This window comes from Manis javanica, chromosome 4 (assembly GCF_040802235.1).
Source record: "Manis javanica isolate MJ-LG chromosome 4, MJ_LKY, whole genome shotgun sequence".
NCBI classification, from domain to species: domain Eukaryota; kingdom Metazoa; phylum Chordata; class Mammalia; order Pholidota; family Manidae; genus Manis; species Manis javanica.
The window spans coordinates 75,260,555-75,280,252 of record NC_133159.1 but is presented as its reverse complement, the minus strand read 5'-3'; the positions used below and the strand labels follow the sequence as shown (position 1 = coordinate 75,280,252).

Here is a 19,698-nt window from a genome sequence, read left to right as displayed (position 1 = left end):
TCAAAGAACCAAGTGATACAGGGACCATGGGCTTAGACAGAGTAGGGTGAGGGCCTCTGGAAAAAACAAAGCAAGATAATTCCATTGTGGGATTTGCTTTAGCCTGCTGGGGGGCCCAGCTTACTTTTCTGACTTTACCCAGATGATGCTTTTCTTCCTCCAGCCCTAATCAAGTGATTTGCCACCTGGGCAAGTTAACAAACAAGCCCAAAACAACATAGTAAAAACAGAAAGGATCCATCTTGAAAATAAGGTTGCATTTTAAAACCCAATTAGTTAAAAAGTAAGTTTCTTAACATACTCTTTAACAAATAGACAATAACTCATCCCACCTTGGGAGCAAAGCAGGCAGTCTTGAGTGATATGCTCCCAGATCAGGAAGCTGTTATCCTGGGAGGAAATCAGAGCAGTAAATTTCTTATAAATAACCAGGAAGACTAATAAGAAACTTAATATCTCTTCAAAAATAAACATTTTGGGACCACTTAGCAGGTGTACATCCCTAGCCCTTTGTCTCTCAACCCCCTATAAAATCCTTAGACAATGCACCACCCCAGAGCTCCCTTGTCCCCTCCTGGCATGAGCCAGGAGCTCTGTTCCCTCGCTTTATCTCTAAATAAGCCTCTCACTTGCTCTCCTACCTGGAGTGTTTATGAAGTTCATTCTTCAACTCCACAAACAAGTACCGTGGCATCACAAGGGACCAGAAGAGGTCACTCCTTAACTCCTGCCAATCAAATGCAAACTCCTGTACTGACAGTCTTGCTTCCTGTTCTAGCAGCTGCAAGGCTTGAGTTGTAAGGAAGCTGTGTGATACCATGATGCATATCATGTTGACACTACTACCCTGGGGAGTTTCCCAGTCCTTGGCATTCTGTAAGCATGCTTCAGGTTACACAGGTGGAGCAGAGAACCTGCATATAACCTCCTCATCACCTGAAGAACTGAACTTTGCTTGAGAGAGGATGCCAGGCAGACCTCCTGAGTCCTGTTTTACTTATGGAATTTGAATTGAGCAGTTATGTGTAAGGATATAGGCTTCAATCCATTCACACTGGGCTAAACTAGAGGTTACAAAATAGAAGACTTGCTATTAAACTGGTATTAGATTGGGTAACTTGCTTTTCACTTAACCATTTACCTATATTACTTGACATCTCTTTTTCCCATTTTCACTCCCTTACTATGCATCTAAAAGTGGTACACTGCAAATAGTCTAATTTTATACTGCTTGCAGTTGTGTGGTAGAGTAGAATTAAAGTCTCCATGCCTACACTGGTTACATTAACACATTGACTAAACTACGACTGGGCTGCTTATATCTTTACAATGCAGAAATGCAGGCCAAAGGTTTTTATGGAATTAGAGAAGTTAGTGTCATGAAATTTTCAAGAATTTCACGTCTTTCATTAAGAGTTATTATAAGTCTGGGAAGAGGATATACCGGGGCAAAATACCTCTAAAAACCGAAATCAGTCAAAAGGAGAAATAAAGTTTAAAACTCGTTTATTGCCTACAAACTGTAGTCCACGGCTGTCTCTCTCCAATGCTCAGGAAGAAGCAAGCCAGCAAGCAAGCCAGCCCCTCCCCTTAAACTTTCAGGTTCAGACATGCCCTCAGTTGCCTAGGTAATTTACCCATTGACATGGAGATGAACTTCTCTCCACCATTAGGATATGCAAATGAACTAAAGCCAGGTGAGATATTCTGGAAATGTTACAATTTTACCCACAGCTATATATATATAAAATAGTGTAGTGATACGGAGGAACCTGGGAGTCCCCTGTGTGTCATGGCTGCTCATTGGCTGAGTTGTACCAGTCTCTCACTGGCTGGGCTATTGATCAGCTAGCTGTTGCTGGAGCAGGCAGAAACTCTTCTGCTGGGTGGTAAAGCAGCCAAAATAGTATGAGTTGCAAGGTGTCTGTCTATTCCTTCCTGTGGATATTTCTATTTCCTTCCTTATTTATATATATGTATGTATATGTGTGTGTGTGTGTGTGTGTGTGTATTTAACTGTAGTTAAATATATATGCTACATAGTAATGGTTGACCCTGTATCAAATAACCACCAATCTTTATCATTAAAAGGTACGCACATTAGATCATCTTCAAAATTCTAATGATTGTTTAAACAGAAACAGCTTTCCAGAAGAAGTGTTTCTTTTAGAAAGTGAAAAAAGTGTTAATACATATATGTATTTCTGTGGTTATAGAAATAACTCACAGTGAAAGAAATGTGTAATATACAGAAAAGTATAAAAACAAAATATAACCTTTGAAACTAGCAAAATAATGTGCGGTATATACTTTGCTATAAATACATATTTCTGAGCTAGAAGTAGTTAGTTTGGGATTATATATTCTAGGAACATATATTTACTTATGTATTGTTGATTTATAAGTTTTTTTTTTCAGAAACTGAATGATACTTTACATACTACAAATTGTTCCTAATCAACATTTCAAAATTTATCTGTAGACGGTAAATTTATCTGGAAAGGGGTTTGGAGGATATAGAGAAAATTAAGTTCTTTTATATACAAATTTCACCGAAACATTGAATTGTCCCTGGAACTCTTTTTTGGTTCCTGATATAAACACTAGAGTATAATGATCATAAGGAAGAGAAGACAATTTCTCAGAATTAGTCCTATTTCAAAGTAGCCTTGCCCTATATTCACTTTCATTCTCAGCTGTATTAATAGAAAATAAAGATTTAAATTTTGTCTTGAAATTGAAACCATATTTTTACATTCATGAAGAGAGGGGAACATGAACTTTAGACCTTACCAACTGCAAAAAATTATCAGACAAAAAGGGAGATAAAAAAAGGCAGACAGAATCAGTGAGTTCTTGACTAACAGCTCTCAGATTAGAGTTGCATATACCTGCAAACACTAATGACACACTAACTGGTCATTTTAGGATGTGAGCCTATTTTCTTATAACTTAGGGAAAAATATTAATTTTTATCAGGCTTTAATTCTCCAGTAATCCCCCAAGAGTGTCCAGATTTTATGAGATAACTTTGACATAGAACAAGAAGCAATTTGGAGCATGTCTGTTTTCTTTTGCTTTATGATTGAGACAAAGATTTATAATTAAAGGCCCCATGTGGCATTTATATTAGTATAAGGAATTCTGAGAGAGATTCTTTTTAATTTTTCAATTAAAGTATAACAAAGAAACAGAAAAATGCAAGTACTAAAATTATGCAATCAGTGAAATACTGCAAAATGAGCATATACCTATAATTATTATCCAGATCAAGGAAAAAGACCTTTTTCCCAAAAAAGGTAACATTCACAGGTCATGGGGATCTAGTCCTGAACATATCTTTGACAGGCCATTTTCAAATCTTTTCCACTATTCTAGTACAGATAAGCATTTAGGATACTACAATAAGTAGCTCTATCATAAATTCTTCTGCTATTATTCTTTGATAGGCACGTGCACATATATCTATTGTATATATAATTAGGAGTGAAATGGATAGGCTATTGGATACTTTAGTTCGACTTTAGTAGATGATTCCAAACACATTCCCAAAATGATTTTAAATTATCCTCATTTAATAACTGAGCCTATTTAAAGTAAACAAACCTGTTTAGAAATGATATACTCATGCAAAGTAGCAAAATAATGTGTGTAATACACTTGGTTACAAATACATATTTCTGACTCAGAAAGCTGTGTTTAACACCCCAAGAATAGGAGAAGCAAGATGGGTAGAGAGAAGGATGAGAAAGGAGAAGGAAAAGAGAGGGGAGAAGCACAGGATGCTGATTCTGAAACCTTTCTGAAATAAGCAAGGTGTGTGATCTTAACCAAAAGTTAGCACCATAGTAAAAATAACAGCTCTCCTCAGTTTCAAGGAACTGATGTTCCCCTTCAGGTTGGTTCACTGCTCCCACAGTTTGGAGAAGGATTCATCTTTTTTTTTTTTTTTTTTGGAGGGCATCTCTCATATTTATTAATCAAATGGTTGTTAACAACAATAAAATTCAGTATAGGGGGGTCAACGCTCAATGTACAATCATTAATCCATCTCAAGCCTAATTCTCGTCAGTCTCCAATCTTCTGAAGCATAACGAACAAGTTCTTACATGGTGAACGAATTCTTACATAGTGAATAAATTCTTACATGGTGAACAGTACAAGGGCATTCATCACAGAAACTTTCGGTTTTGATCATGCAATATGACCTATAAACAATCAGGTCAAATATGAGTATTTGTTTGATTTTTGTACTTGATTTATATGTTGATCCCACATTTCTCCTATTATTATTATTATTTTTATTTTTAATAAAATGCTGAAGTGGTAGGTAGATGCAAGATAAAGGTAGAAAACATAGTTTAGTGCTGTAAGAAGGCAAATGTAGATGATCAGATGATCAGGTGTGTGCCTATGGACTAAGTATTAATCCAGGCTAGACAAGGGCAGCAAGACATCCACGGATGCAGAAGATTTCTCTCAAAGCAGGGGGGGTGAGGTTCTGAGCCTCACCTCTGTTGATCCTCAAATTCTCACCTGATGGCCCCCCTGCGACTGTGCCTGTCTTAGGTTGTTCCTCCCTTGAGGAATCTTACCCGTCTCTGGCTAACCAGTCATCTTCCAGGGCCATACAGGGAAATGTAAAGTTGGTAAGTGAGAGAGAAGCCATATTGTTTGCAAAGGTTAGCTTTTTACTTCTTTGCAGATTTATGCCCTGTGGCTTCTATGCCCAGCACTTGTCTCGAGGTATCTTTACCACCTGGAGGAATTATGATACTTGGTAAATTCGATATGAGGCACAAATTCTATTTAAGGGTTGTAATTAGGAAGGAAGAAGAAAAGCTATAGATGTAGCATATGAAGGAAACATGGGAGGATTGATTATTTCTTTGACATATCTTCTTGTATAGTACCTTAAGTATGTATGGGTTTTAAACTACTAACTAATTTGCACACACATATTAACATAATAGGAATACGGTGACATAAACAAAGCAAATCTATAATTACCATCCATCTCCAGTGAAGCCAAGAAAACCATTTAGGCACCCTAGGTATTTGTGAAAATTTATCTATGATATGATGGATATTGTCCAACTGTACTTGAACCATCAGACAAATTAAAGCAGCCCATTTCTGGGATCTGTTCACATCCCATATGTTCTTTTAACCATAGATAGTCTATAGTCATGAGATTTTGGAGTGCTACAACTTGCACCCCTCCCAACTCCTGGTTGAGTTCCAACAGTACAGATCCGGTCAAATTCGTTGTCTCACTGTATGCACATGCCATCCTAGACATCTCCCTCCTCATTCCTATGGCAAGTCCAGGAGACGGTGGGCTGGATGCAGCCACAACCGCAGCATCGTCCGGATCCCTGTGGAGGCTTTTTGGTGATCATCCCCCGGCACAAGTCCTCCAGAGAGTGCTGATGCCGGAAGCTCCTCCTCATATCGTATCTTAGTTCATTTTCTGGGTATCCAAGCTAGCCCTTGATCTTCTGCATAGAAACAAACAGACCCTTTGCCCACACTTTGACATGCCCTCTATACCACTGTGCAGAACTCATTGGAGGTCAGCACACAGTAACTGCTTTTTTTTTTTTTTTTAATTAAGAGAAAGGAATATTATCAGAAAAGAGTACCTCCATAGCTGATCATCTGACACCCTTTAAGTGATCAGCATTAAGGATATTTAAAGCATGCATTGATCTTTGATTTACCAATAGTTTTATCCTGTTAAGGAGTAATCCCCCTTTTCTTTCTTTCTTTCTTTTTTTTTTTTTTTTAATTTTTAATCTACACTTACATGAAGAATACTATGTTTACTATGCTGGAGAAGGATTCTTCTTGAGTGGCTTGTCCAGTGAGTGACAGCTCTGATGCTGAGGTTTGGTCTGGCTCACCTCGGGTAATATGGGGGAAGCCCATCTAACAACCAGAATCCAGGATGTCCTCAGACCTAGAACCCTTCAGAGCGCCCTCAGGAGGAACCTAGATCAGGGAATTCAGAGCCTTGTACTGTGAGCCTTTTTCTTAGATTATTCCACATCTATTAACTCTGTTTTATCAGTATAAATCCTGGTTTTGAGGGACTTGATGCTTTATTAATGGCAAATAGGCAAAACAGAAATCAGTTACTTTTAACAGAAGACTTTAACATAATGATGAAATCATAAATTTGAGAATGCCTTACCCTAAAATGAGCTATCCTTGAAGTTTTGGAAATATATAATGGCCACTTTGAACTTTACAATAATCTACTCACATACAATATTGACCATCTGGAAACAGATGTCACAGGCAACAGAAGGGCCCAATTCACCTCATTATTATTTTAATTTCACAGGTTGGATCTTAGGACCAAGGGTGAAGATGCTCTTTCCAGTTGGCCTCCCTTTCAAGGTGCCAACTCTGTTTCTGGGAAATGGGGTCCCAGGAAACTGAGGAAAGACCAAGAGCCCAGGCTGTACCTGCAGGAAGTGCCTGTGGCTGCCACTGATGGCGTGGCATGCAGTGAATATGCTGAGTGGGCCAAAAGAGAAGAAAAGGCACAGTCCCCACATGGCCTCCAGTGACACACAGTGTGCGGTGGTCTTACCCCTGAAAGTCTGTCTGTTCACTAGGCCTCCTCCAACACCCCCAGCAAGAAAAGGGAAGGTGTCTTGTTATCATGCAATGAAAATGAGAGCCCAAATTCCTGTGGCCCTTGTCTAATACCCTCTGGGCAGCTGTAAAAGTGCCTCTTCATAACCTGGCAAGGGCAGAAGTCTAGACCTTGCTATGGGAGGCTGGGGGTTGATTTACAGATTTTATTGTGCTGTTGGGCTGGAATAAAGTGGTTTCTTTGTCTTGTAAGGTTGCTCTTTGCTGGTTTTTCAGCTAGAGAAAAAGTGCTTTCATGGGCTTGTTTGGGAACCTATTGGTGTTTCTGGGTTGTCATCCTTTCTGGTACAAGAACTGAGATGCATTCCTAAAGGTGCATATTTCAACCTCTGACAATCTTGCTAGAGCCAATGAATATCACAAGTTTCACAAATCTTTTCTAGAATTTTATCATGCACATTTGAGCCCTACATAATATAATTTAGTTTAGCTTGCTTTCAAATTTTATATAAATGGAGTTACATTGAATGTATTCTTTTGCATCTTGCTTCATTTATAAAGATATTTATAAAATTCATCTAGCACGTTGCATGTATTGTATGAAGGTAATTTATTCATTCCACTATTGATAAATATCTGGATTTCTAAGTTACCTTAAGGATTTTTTTTAACATTTATACATTTTTTTGAACATACATACCTGTGCACATAGGTATATTGTGTCATAAACCCAGAAGAGTTCTTAGGTCACAGAGCATATGTACCTTTAGTCTTTCTAGATCAGGTTTAACATCACTTCAAAGTCTCTACAGCAATTTACCTACTTATCAGCAGAATACGATTGTTTACCACATCTCAGTTTTTAACTTTTGTTAACATGGTGACCGTTTGCTGGTATCTCATTGAAACATCAATTTTCATTTCCTCATACAAATCAGGTGGAACACCTTTTCACATGCATGCTTGATAGTTTTTTTCCTGTTTTGTGAAAGGCCTGTTGATGGTTTTTTTATATTGGATTGTCTGTTTTGTTCTTGGTTTGTAGGAGTTCTTTATATATTCTGAATATGAGTTTTTGTTAGCTATAAGATTTGCATAAGTTATTTCCTGTTCTGTGACTTGCTTTGTTAATTCTTTTTATTGTGTTTTCATAAAAAGAATTTTTTTAATTTTAATGTTGTCAAACTTAACAATATTTTTTTGGGTAATGGAGCCTGTGTGCACGAGTGTATGTATGTTTGCATATTTTGTAAGAATGCTTTTTCTTATATTGAATATTTATCATTTTATCTTTCACAATTAGGTCTATAACCCACTGAAAACTGTTTTTCCCATGTGGTGTGAAGTACAAATGCAAAGTATTTTCTGGAGGAGAACTCACTTTCTCATCAATGTAACAAAAGATAGACTTTGCCCCACCCTTACAAAGGGACAACTCTGTCATAAATTAAATGCCAATACATTAGTATCTGTTTTGGGGCTCTCCCCATTGTTCTTTTGGCCTATTTGCTCATCCAGGTACAAATTTTGCAACACATTACTAAAATTTTAACAAGTTTTTTTTAATGCTACAACCAATCCTTCTGGAATGTACTTCAAAAGTATCTTAACTTTACTTGAACACTTGCATTTTTATTTCCATACAAATCTTAGCACCACCTTATACCCCTACAATGGTTTGGGTTTCACTGAGATTACATTGAATCCATGTAAAATTTTTTCTGTCAGCTTTACTCTGAAATCTCTGCATTTCTACTCACTTTGAAACTTTTTTCACTGGGTAGAGAATTATTTTTTATTCAGCACTTTAGTCATGTTTTTCTACATTTTCTAACTTGCACACTTTTTACAAAGAAGTCCTTTCACATTCTTTTGTTTTTCTGTATTAATGTTTGCTTCTCTCTAGTAGCATTCAATATTTTCTTCTTTATATTTAGATTTCATTTCTTTGCGGTGGTGTACTTAGGTGTGTTTTTGTTTATATATATATCCTTTTTGGGTTTCTCTGAACTTCTACACTTTTCTTTTAGTAATTTTGGAAAGTTCTCAGCCATGTTCTGTTTCCTTTCCATTTCTTTTTTTGATATTACAATTACATGTATCTTCAACCTTTTGATATTGTTCCAGGAGGTGTCTTGAGTGACTGGATGCTCAGTTTTCACTCTTTGAATCTCTTCAAGTTTCAGTTCGGTTAATTTCTATTGACCTATCTAAAGTTCTCTGATTTTTTTCCTCTGCTGTGCATGTCTTCTGTTAAGCCACTAGTGGATTTCATCCCTAATACTGTGCTTTTCGTTTCTAATGATTCCATTTGACTCTCTCACCTCTGCTGAAAATCCACATGTGGTCCTGTGTTGTTCACTTTTCCACTAGATGCTTCAACACAGCAATCATAGTGATTTTAAAGACCCTTTCTGGTTGTTCCAATACTTGGTCTTCTCTGTTTCTGTTGCCTATTTTACCTCTTCACAATACAGCTTTTACTTTATTTTTCTGTGTGTTTCATAATTTTCATTTATTGAATGTTAGGCCTCATTTAAAAAGGAGTTGAGATTGAGATAATATTTATGCTTGGAAATGGGCACACCTCTGCTATGTTAAGATGTTTCTGGTGAGCACTGATTCAGCGTAGGTGTAGCTCAGCTGGATTTGGGTTTTGTTTTTCTGTAGCGACTTCAGTGTTCCACATGCCTCATATTTCTCCAGCGGAGTTCTGTGACCACAGTGTTCTTATGTAAAGCCTGGAGTGCCAGAAAGCTTGTTTCAGTACTGCCGTTCCTCTGCCAGTTTTAGTAGAGCTGGCATACTGGTGTCACATGGGGCCATTCTTTTTCTGTGTTCTTGTTCTTAGCCCATGATAGGCTGTTATTGCTTGTAAGTCACTCCAAGGCTCCCGGTGAAGCCATGCATTATCTCTGTTCTGCAGATACTGCTGTGCAACTTTGAGCTGCGGAAGGCTCAGGCTGCCTGCCCGCCCTCCCCCATGTCCCATGGCCTGCACCTATGACACAGGCCTGCTTTGTGGTCTTTCACCAAACTTTGTGTTAAAATATAAGACTCTTCCTGTCTGACTATTTCTGCTAAGCCCCATAGTTGAGCATATTAGGTAAAAAAAAAAGCCCAGTTTCTAAAACAAGATACTAGACCATCTTTTTCTGGAGTTCAATGAATGGAATATGAAAAAAAAAATGTATTTACTCATTAACCTCTTTTAGGAAACCATTTTAACAATTCTTATTATGTACCTGTGACAGACTTATTGAATATAATTTTAAAAGATATTCTTCCTTGCAGCAATTATAAACAATGGGATCTGGAAGAAAAACTCTAAATTATTTTTTCTTCCACCACCATATAATAATAAAAAAAAATCTTGTTTATAGGAAAAAGAAGAACTACCAAACATTAGATTCTTCTTTGAGTCACATCTTTATAGCCTCATAAACAAAATGAAAAATAAAGACATAAGTGATGGGGCTTCTTAGACCCAGGTAGGTGAGAAAGGGCTGTCATTATTCAGGCTTGGCCTGGCCTGGCTCCCCACCCTTCTCCCATATCACTGTCTGAGTCTCAGGAAGTACAGGATCACTATACTTAGCCCAGCTTAGGTTCAACTCTCAAAACAGCCAAGTTTAATTTCGGGTCTCATTTTAAAAAATCTGTCTCTAATATTGTTGCATATACTTTAAGAGTTATAACATTTCACTTCTGAATATTGTATGGTTTTATTTTACAAGACAATTTCATACAACCCTACTAGAAATAATATTTTTTGAGCTACGCTTGCGGCATGCTATGTGATTAAGTTCATATGTAACGTGAGCAGAAGTACTTGTATGTCACTCGCAGGTCTAAGCCAGAGAACTTTGAACCTGTACGCGATGAAATCTCTCCTCTTTCCTACTTTCTGGATCACTGACATGGCAGCAGTCAAGCTTTGACCTTGAAAATGAACACAATGACTCAGTGGGTACAGAACAGTAGGATGCAAACAACTTGCATCCCTGAATGATCCTGTGGAGCAATGTTTCCACTCAAGCCAAGAGTGGAAGGACTGTAATGTGTCTTCTAACCTCTAGCAACAGGCTCCTGAATGAGCTCTTTCTCCAATATTCCTCTTTATGCTCCCTCTTCTCCTGCCATCTAACTGACAAAACTCAAGCACAGCTCTGAGCAAGACAACCTGCCTCTGGAATAAAGTCTATGACCCAGGTTGCAATTGATCTTTCAGCATCACCCACAATGAGCCCATGGGCTATCTGGGCTGATTCCTAGCATTTGGACTGGCATTCCTAGCATTCCGAGTGGACCCTGGCTGATTCCTATTATTTACTCACTACCATTGTGTATTTGCTCATTCCCTCCCTTTGCTTTAAAATACATTTCCTCCACTTTCTTTGCTGAAATCTGAGTCATCCTTCGACATCCAGAAGAAATGGCACCTCTTCTAAAGTATCTACAATTCTTCCAAATAATTAATTTTGCCTCTAAAGAAACTCAAATATTTCATTTGTAATATTGTATTAGCACTGATCACTTCCTATTTTATTTTATAATATCTTCTCCCTTCAAGATAGTTTCTCCAAGAGTGAGAACTTCTCTTTGGTCATCTTGGAACGTTCAGTAACGATGGGTCCCACACTGGGTTACATGCGTCAGTAAAATATGCCTGCAAGTGCTGCAGGAAAAAAATTGCATTGCCCAAGTTGAATCATCCCAAGTAAAAATAACTGAAAAAACTGATAATCTAATTTTGTCATGATATTCTGTGAGCACGTTTAACACTTAATATTAAGAAGGACAATGGATGAGTTCAATTTAAAGGTAAACTTTCCAATAAAAAATGTGATTAATAGTATTACATAATATATCAAAAAAAGGGGATTCTAAAACTTCAATATGAAATTCTATTTATATGGTGTTTTATTTTATTTATTATGTACAGGTTTGTCATATTAGGAAACTGAAAAAAGCTGGGGAAAGTGAATTTCTAACATCTAAATGTTGGTACTAGTTTCTACCTCGTTATTGTCAAATAGGCAATTTCCAAAAGTGTATTGGTGAAACTGAGAGATTCCTAATGTCCTCTCAATTCCCTCAAAACATTCTGCACATAGAAAGACAACTAATGAACCAGAGACAGCACTGCTCTAGCAAACAACTCCTACCTATAAGCAATCAGATGACAAAAGATGTAGTAAAAGACTGATTTAATTTCAGTTCTTGTTCTGTTGCTCAGGAAGTACCAGAACAGATAAAAAGTGAAAAAAAAAACAGATAAAATGTAGCAATTGGCAGCTGAAAATGTTGCTTATAATTTGCAGGCCCATTGTAAATATTTACTTTTGAATTTTTGTTATGATTTTATTTAAAGCAGAACCCCACATTACCTAAGTTTCACGATATGAAAATTCGGAAGCACTTAGAATAAGCAGAGACAAAATGATGAGGAATAATGCAACAAAAATCACAGTGATTACCTCTGGACTATAATATTAAGGACCTTATGTGTGCACGTTCCTTGGTATGTATGCTTATTGTTGTGAAAAGAGTACTCATGTTAACTACACGAGTTTTTTTTTTATGTGTGGAAAGTGGAAAAGAAAAATAAGAAATTGGTAAGTAAATATTAAGCACACTGTACATACACAACCCATTCAAATAAACAAACAAAAACCCAAACGTCTTCCGTGACGAAGTACCCCTGGGAACCAGACCAGCAAACTTGGGTGCCGGGCTCCCATTCCCTCAGGCGACGCTGAGCTGACCTGGAGGACGGGGTGGGGGACAAGGAACCTGAGCCAGCCATGCAGGCAGGGCTCGCCGGGGTGTCCCGGGCCGGGGTCCCAGGGACGGAGGGCGCCTCGTCCCCCAACCTCGGTCCCCCAACCTCGCTGCAAACAGTTGGAAATCCCAGCAGCTAAAGGAGGAAGAAAGGGCGTCTCCTTTGTATTTCGGTTCTCACCCCACCCATAACTGACAAGCTGCAATATATCCGGCGTGGTTTTCAGCGTCTATAGAAAACTGGGTTTCCGGAGCAGCAGATGCGGAGCAGCGCGCCAGGGGCCAGCGAGGCAGCTGAGGACTTCTACCCCGGCTGCAGCGCCCGCGCCCCGAAAGTTCGCTCCTACACTTGCTCTTCCATGAACATTTCCGTTAACCAACACCAGATTCCCAGGAGCACCAGCACCGGCAGGTGTGGAGGGAGCAGGGGGACCGCGCTGAGCCCCGCGGGCGCTTTGCTCCTGGCGTCTCCGCGTCTCCCATGGGACCCGAGGCGGCAGCGAGGCGACCGGGGGCGCCGGGTTCCCGGAACGCGCTGCTCTTCCCGGGGTATCACTCCAGGGCTATTCCTGATGGGAGGAGGAGGAGGAGCTTAAATGCTTCCTGCGACTGAGCGACCAAACGCTTTGCACAGCTAGGCGGAGCCGCTTCCTCCCGCCACTTCCTGCCCTCGGCAGACATTTCCTTACTGCCCCCTGCCGGGTATTAGAGAAACAGAGAAAAGATGGTCTGTCTTTTACAATTTAAATACCGGAAGATTGTTTTTTTGCCTATTGTTCGTACTAACTATATATATTTCCATAGATTCTGCAAAATTGTATTATACGGAATAATTCAGTGTCGTTTACACTCACCAACTGTTAGAAATATTAAGTATACTCCTGTTTATCACGCACTTTCAAAAGGCACGGTCCATGAGAAATATCTGTGGTACTTGTTGCAAATACAGATCTGGGACATTTTTAAACAATCACTCTAGATTACCCTTCTGGACAGTAACTTTTGGAAACTGTTGAACGTCTACACAATCTAATAGAAGTACCTCATTCTGTGTTTAATTTAGAGTCAAAGGTTCTTTGCTTGGATATCTCACTCCTCCTTTGCAATAAAAACAAAAAACAAAAGCAAGAGAGCAGGCAAAAAACCCCAAACCCACAACCTTGTAAGGTCACCTACTCCTCTCCAAAGCTTTTGAAATACTAAGGAAAGAACTTTTCAGTTTCTCCTGCTTATAATGCACCAGGAAAAATTCATGCTTTACTCCATATTGCTCCCCAACAGCCAAAGTGAAATAAGATACATTGTTCAGAGAAAGTCTGTTAAACCAATCAACGTTTTTTTCTGACTAAAAGATTTCAATTAACCTAAATACTTGTTATTTTACAGCTTACAGGACTCGTTTTCGCATATGAATTCATGGCTTCACTTGCTCATTGGAGAAATGGTATATTAATCCTGAAGATTAAAAATAACTTATTAAAAACTTACTAACCTGTGCAGTAATTAATCAAGAAGGAATAATTGTTTCACCCATAATATTGATAAAAACATAGAAGCTTACAGAGGTAAGATCCTTTTTCAACATCTCATAGGCATTAAGTGATTTGAACCTAAGTTTTGAACCCTGACAGTCTAACCCCAGGATCTGTGCTGTGACAGCCCCACTCTGGGTTCCTCTTACCTGACTCATCTTTTGTGGTTGCCTTCCTAGGCAGTCCTCTCCTGCCTGCTCCTCCTCCTCACCAGACGTGCTCTCTCCTTACTTGAGAGAGATCTGCATTCTTGATTTCTTCCTTCCTCTCTCAAGATCACTCTCCATTCCATCTGCCTCCAACATCTATAGATTCACTAAAATTGTCAGTCATAAATCACCTTAGTTTTGTCTTTTTCTCAGAATACTCTTAATATTAATGCAAACCCCAATATTCTCTATCTTTGTTTCCTGCTTAGTTTCTCCAGAGCACTTTCCATCACCTAACATGCATATATTTTTGGCTTTTCTATTTGATTTATTATCTGTCTCTCCCCACGCCCACTAGAATAGAGCTTCATAGGTAGGAATTCATATTCATTTGGTTGAATCCTGGATACTGAGCACCTAGAACAGTGCCCAGCATATATAACAAGTGCTTTTTTTGTTTGCTGGCTGACTTAATTTATAAGAACAAGCCTAATGATATATTTGATCCTATGTGAACTTTCTGAATGTTTTTAAAATTATTGGTCACTGTCTCTTTCATACCCACTCCTCCTAGGCTTCTGAGGCTTATTCTTTTGGAACTCCTAGGACTGTCTCTGATCACTCCTTCTCAATCTCCCTTGTGTCTTATTCAGTCTGTAGTTATACCAAAATTATTAGTGTTTTCAGGGCTCCATCATTAATCCTTTGCTTTTCTCATTTTATTATATACACAACCCCTGGGCAAAGTGTTATAAAGATATTCCTACAGTTTCCTGCAGTTTGCTTATATTACTGTCTTACAAACATACCATGAAAGTATATCTGTCTTTCCAGATAGAATTTTCTCCTGAGCTGCACATAAGTTCAAAGTAGCAATATTTATTTAGTGTCTTATATGAGCTGAAAATTGGCTTCACATTGCAGAACATGATAGAGATAGCCCCTGTCCCCCTGAACTTATATCAAGAGATACAAATGAGCATGATAAACTGTAGGTAAAAGCTTTTCTAGCAGGAGATGCTTATATCCAGGTTTACACAATTCCATTTGAATGTTTTATGAATATACAAGAAATTAAACATGTCCAGAAAAAATTAAACATCTATTGATAAAACACTGATATGTATTTTTATTGCTTTTTGACATCAACTCAGTTACTAAAGCTAAAACCTAGGGAGCATTTACATGTCTTCTTCCCATTTTGATCCTCTAAATCATTATATGTGCTGTTACTTCTCAATTTTACTTCTCTACCTTCACCATTTATATTAACTCGCCCCATTAGAAACTTTTCTTGGCTCAGTCTTCCTTCAGTGATATTAGATTATCCTTCTTTCTACTCAAACACTCTTGTTTATACATCTATCATGATGTTTTCTCAACTCACAGTAAATCAATAATATATTTCTATCTTATCCAATACACAGTAAGTTATAGAGATATTTATGGCTACTGTGGAAGACACTACTGTTTATCTTTCAGTATCCATTATCTCCATCTCTCATAGTAAAACAGCATCTCATTTTTACATGGGCACTTGGCATACAGGTTGCGGTACAATCAGAAATTAGGATTTCTGTTTAAGTAGAATAAGAAATTACAATTAGAAAGACTAAATCCCAGCCTTCTTTGCAGATGATCTGGTCATGAGATGTAATTCTAGTAAATGGATGTCAGAAGTTAGTATGTATAATCAATCATCCAGGAAATGTCCTTAAATGGGGGTGACATAACCTCTTTCTTCCTATTTTCTTCTGCTCAATGGGAGGTACATGTAATGGTGAGCAATCTGTGTGATATGGCATGTTAAACAATGGTTAAGTAGCACATGGAAGGAGACAGTCCCTCTGATGACTTCATAAAGAAGAGGCAGGGTTTTTCATATTTTTCAGGTTTTTCTTAGAGGAGAAATAAACTTTAGGCTACCAGGGTCAGCTAACTGGGTAAGGACTGGGCATGTGCTGGACACAAAGGTGAGGTTAGCTGGGCACCAGAAATAGAACCAGGAAAAGGGTCAAAAGAGGCCTGATCACAGGAGAAAGTTCTTAGGGGAATACTGCAACCACCTAATTCCAAAACCTAACCTCAAGGAATTTGCAATATTCCTCTGAAGGCAAAACAGAAGGAAACTCACTTGCAATCCCAGGGCCAGGCAGCGCTGTCTGACAGGGGTCTTCTTCAGTAAGACAAACTTGGGAAACTTGATTGCTAGAAAAGCCAGAGATGTCATCAGACAGCAAGTCCAAATGGGGACTGAATGTCAACCATTTGCAGCTGCCTTGTCAGAATGAATTTTGGGAGGTGCCCTACAGAAGGTGCCCCCCAAGGCTGTGCAAGTGGTTGGGGCTCATCTCAAATTCCATAGACCTGAAAGGCCCTGCCTCACCAAGGTCATTTAGCAGGGCATACAGGTCAGGGTAGAGGGACCTGGAACAGGACCAGTGCCCAAGGGACAGGTCTCAAGAGTGAGCTCTTGGGCAGTGAGGAGTCTTCCAAGGGTGGGCTGGGCTGGCTCACCAGTGTTTCCTCAAAAAGAGCCTTAATTGCTAGAGGCTCAGAAAGGTTTTTTGCACTGTGGGCTCTCTTCTCTGACCTCATCAGACAGCAAGTCCAAATGGGGCCTGATGCTTATAACCTTCTACCACCTCACAGGATTTTCAGAGGATGGGCTCCCTCCACCCTGGAGGCTATACAAATGGTTGGGACCCAGCTTGAGCTCCACTGGTGCAGAAGGCCCAGGTTGCCCAAGACCAGCTGACGGGATACTTGCTGCAAGGGCCACACAAGTCAGGGACCTGGAAGAGGGCAGCTGCACAAATGCTCATATGTCCCCTGAAGGCAAGTGTCTGGACCACCTTGCCAGGGAGGGATGGAGCATGCTTGTAGGGCTTTCCGAATAAGACACGCCTAGGGGCACTAACTTCTGGGGAAGCCCAACAGGCAGTCATCCAACTGGGGACAGACTGATGCCATTTTAAAGCTGCCACTTCAAAGACTTTGATGGGTAGACTCACTTCAGCTGGAGGTTATGCAGGTGATCGGGGACCAGCCCAAACTCCACAGGCCCAGGCTGCCCAAAACCAACTGCTGGGTGTGCACTGTGCATGTGTGTTTCCGGGCTAGCCATGAAGACATGGACCTGGAACCGGGAAGGTAGCTAGAGAGGCCAGGTCACAGGAGCAGGCTCTTGGGGGTACTGGGTATCTGCTTAATTCCAAACCCTAAACTACTCAAATGCTCATATTTCTCCTGAAGGCAAAGCTAGAGATACCTGAACTTACTGGCCAAGAAGGGGACTAGCAAACCAGCTGGGTTAGCATCCAATAAGAGCTCTGATTACTGAAGGAACTCAGGATCCCATCAGGCAGCCAGTGCAAGGGGGAGGGATTGACTGTCACCATTTTAAAGGTGCCAACCCCAAATATTTTGGGAGGGTGAGCCCCCTTCACTCTGGAGGATATTCAGGTGGTTGGGGACCGCCTTAAACTGCACAAGCCTGCCGGGTGCCGCTGCTTAAGGCAAGCTGATGGATTCGGACTGCGCATGTGTGGTCTGCCCCTTAAGAAAGCCAAGATCCTAAATTTGCTTTGGTGAGGCCAGGAGGGTTGGCCAGGGTATCAACCAGTAAGAGACACCTGGAGTCTTGATAGTTAAAGAACCTCAGGACCCCATCAGGTAAACAGGCCAAATTGGGATTGGCGGCTTGTTTAAAGCAGGCGCCTCAGAAAGGTTTTCACGCTGTGGGCTCTCTCCTCTTCCCAGGTCATGCCCAGGTTTGGAGGCCAGCTGAGGCTCCCCAAGTCTGGATGCCCTACTGGTCAAGGCCAGCTGTAGGGGTGCAAACTGCACATGCAGCACCTTACAGGTCAGATAAGCCAGAGTCCTGGAGAAGAGCAAGCATCTGGGGAACCTGTGTCACAGAAGCAGGCTATTGGGAGTACCTGGCATCTCCCCAGTCCCAGTCATCAACACAGGTGCCCTTATTCCCCCTGAAGGCAGAGCTGTAGGAATCTAGACTGTTTAGCCAGGGCTAGTGCAGAGGGATGGCCAGAGTGTCCTCCAATGAGAGACCTCTAAGAATCTTGATTGCTGGAGAATATAAGGACTCGATTAGGCAGCCAGGCCACTTGGGGACTGTCTCCAGTTTAAAGCCACTACCTCAGGAAGGTTTCAGGGGTGGTCTCCCTCCACGGTATAGGTTATGTATGTGTTTGGGGACCAAACTGGATTTAGAGACCTGCAATACCCAAGATGCTCAAGGCCCTCTGGCCTGCCTGCACTTGACACAGGCTAGGGGAATCAAATAAGTCAGGGCCCTGAAACAGTGAATGTGTTTGGAGAGACCAAGACATTGACTGTCACAAATATAAGACATCTGTGTAATTCCAAGCCTTAATCTTCACAAAAGTGCATATTCCCTCAAGTGCATATCTGGAGGGTTCTGGCCTTCCTTGTTATGGTGGGGCTAAGTTTGCTAACTGAGACATCTTTAAGAAGAGACATCTGGGAGCTTTGAGAGCTGGAGATGCCTGGTTCCCCATCATGCAGCCAGTCAAATGGGGACCATGGTGCTTCAGAAATATGTTCTTTAGATGGGTTCCCTTCACTCTGGAAGCTATACATGTGGCTGTGGACCAGTCCAAGCTTTAGAGGCCTGGAGGGCCCCAATGGTCTCTGAGAGGCTCAGACTGCAGATGAGCAGGCTGTGGCAGGTCAGGGAAGCCGGGAAGCTGGAACAGAGCAGGTGTCTGGAGAAGGAAGCAGGTTATAGAAGAGAATTCTTGGGGGTACAAGGCATCTGTCTAATTCCAAGTCCTAACCTGCGCAAATGCTCATATGTCCTCTGAGAGCTGAGCTAGAGGCATCTGGGGTGCCTACCCAGGGAGGGGATGCACTATCAGGGTGGCCGGTAAGAGACAGCTAAGAACCTTGGTGTTTGGAGAAGCTTGGGACCTCAATAGGCAGCAAGTTCAAGTGGGGTCTGACCTTTGCCAGTTTAAAGCTGCTGCCTCAGACAGATTTTGGGAGGGTGGGCATTCTCCACCCTGGAGGCTATGAAGGTGGCTGGACACAGGTTGGAACTTTACAGACGTGGGGGATCTGGCTGCCCAAGGCCAGCTAATGTGTTCACAATGCACATGCAGGAGGAGTGCAAGTGAAGGAAGCCCAAAACCTGGAAAAGGACAGGTAACCAATAGGCCTGGTCAACAGGAGTGAGCTCTTGGGACACAAGGTATCTACCTAATTCCAAGCTGTAACCTATGTCAACTGAGAAAAAAGGCAAACCAAACTAAAATAAAAACACTTAGTTGAGGTCTTAGAACTGCTGTGCAGTGAGCATAGATTTGGGTAGCAACCCAAATTGTATTCCACTAGGGAACAAAAGTTAAGGTCTTTAAACATCTCTGTATACAGTGTTTACAAACAATTTTTACTGGTGTGGGAGGCAGAAAACCAATGTTGACTAACTAGAACTGGTTGCTAAGGTGATCACTAAACAAAGTCTCTTACTGTCACAAGTTGTGTATGCTGGGGATGAGTCCTTGGAATATTTGCCGTTTGACCCAGTTCAGAAAGTTCATGGTTCCACTAGTGAGGAAGCACATGAGGCCTGTCTCCTTAATGGC

At 40.6% G+C, this 19,698-nt stretch overlaps 1 long non-coding RNA gene across 1 annotated transcript in view; it reads left to right on the top strand.

The window, feature by feature from the left end:
- The first annotated feature begins 11,470 nt into the window (after positions 1-11,470).
- Positions 11,471-19,698, top strand: part of LOC140848924 (uncharacterized) — a 30,580-nt gene continuing 22,352 nt past the window's right edge. Inside the window, exons 1-2 of the long non-coding RNA XR_012130231.1 lie at positions 11,471-12,802; positions 13,777-13,955. This is a non-coding gene — a long non-coding RNA (uncharacterized lncRNA). The remainder of the gene's footprint in view (positions 12,803-13,776; positions 13,956-19,698) is intronic.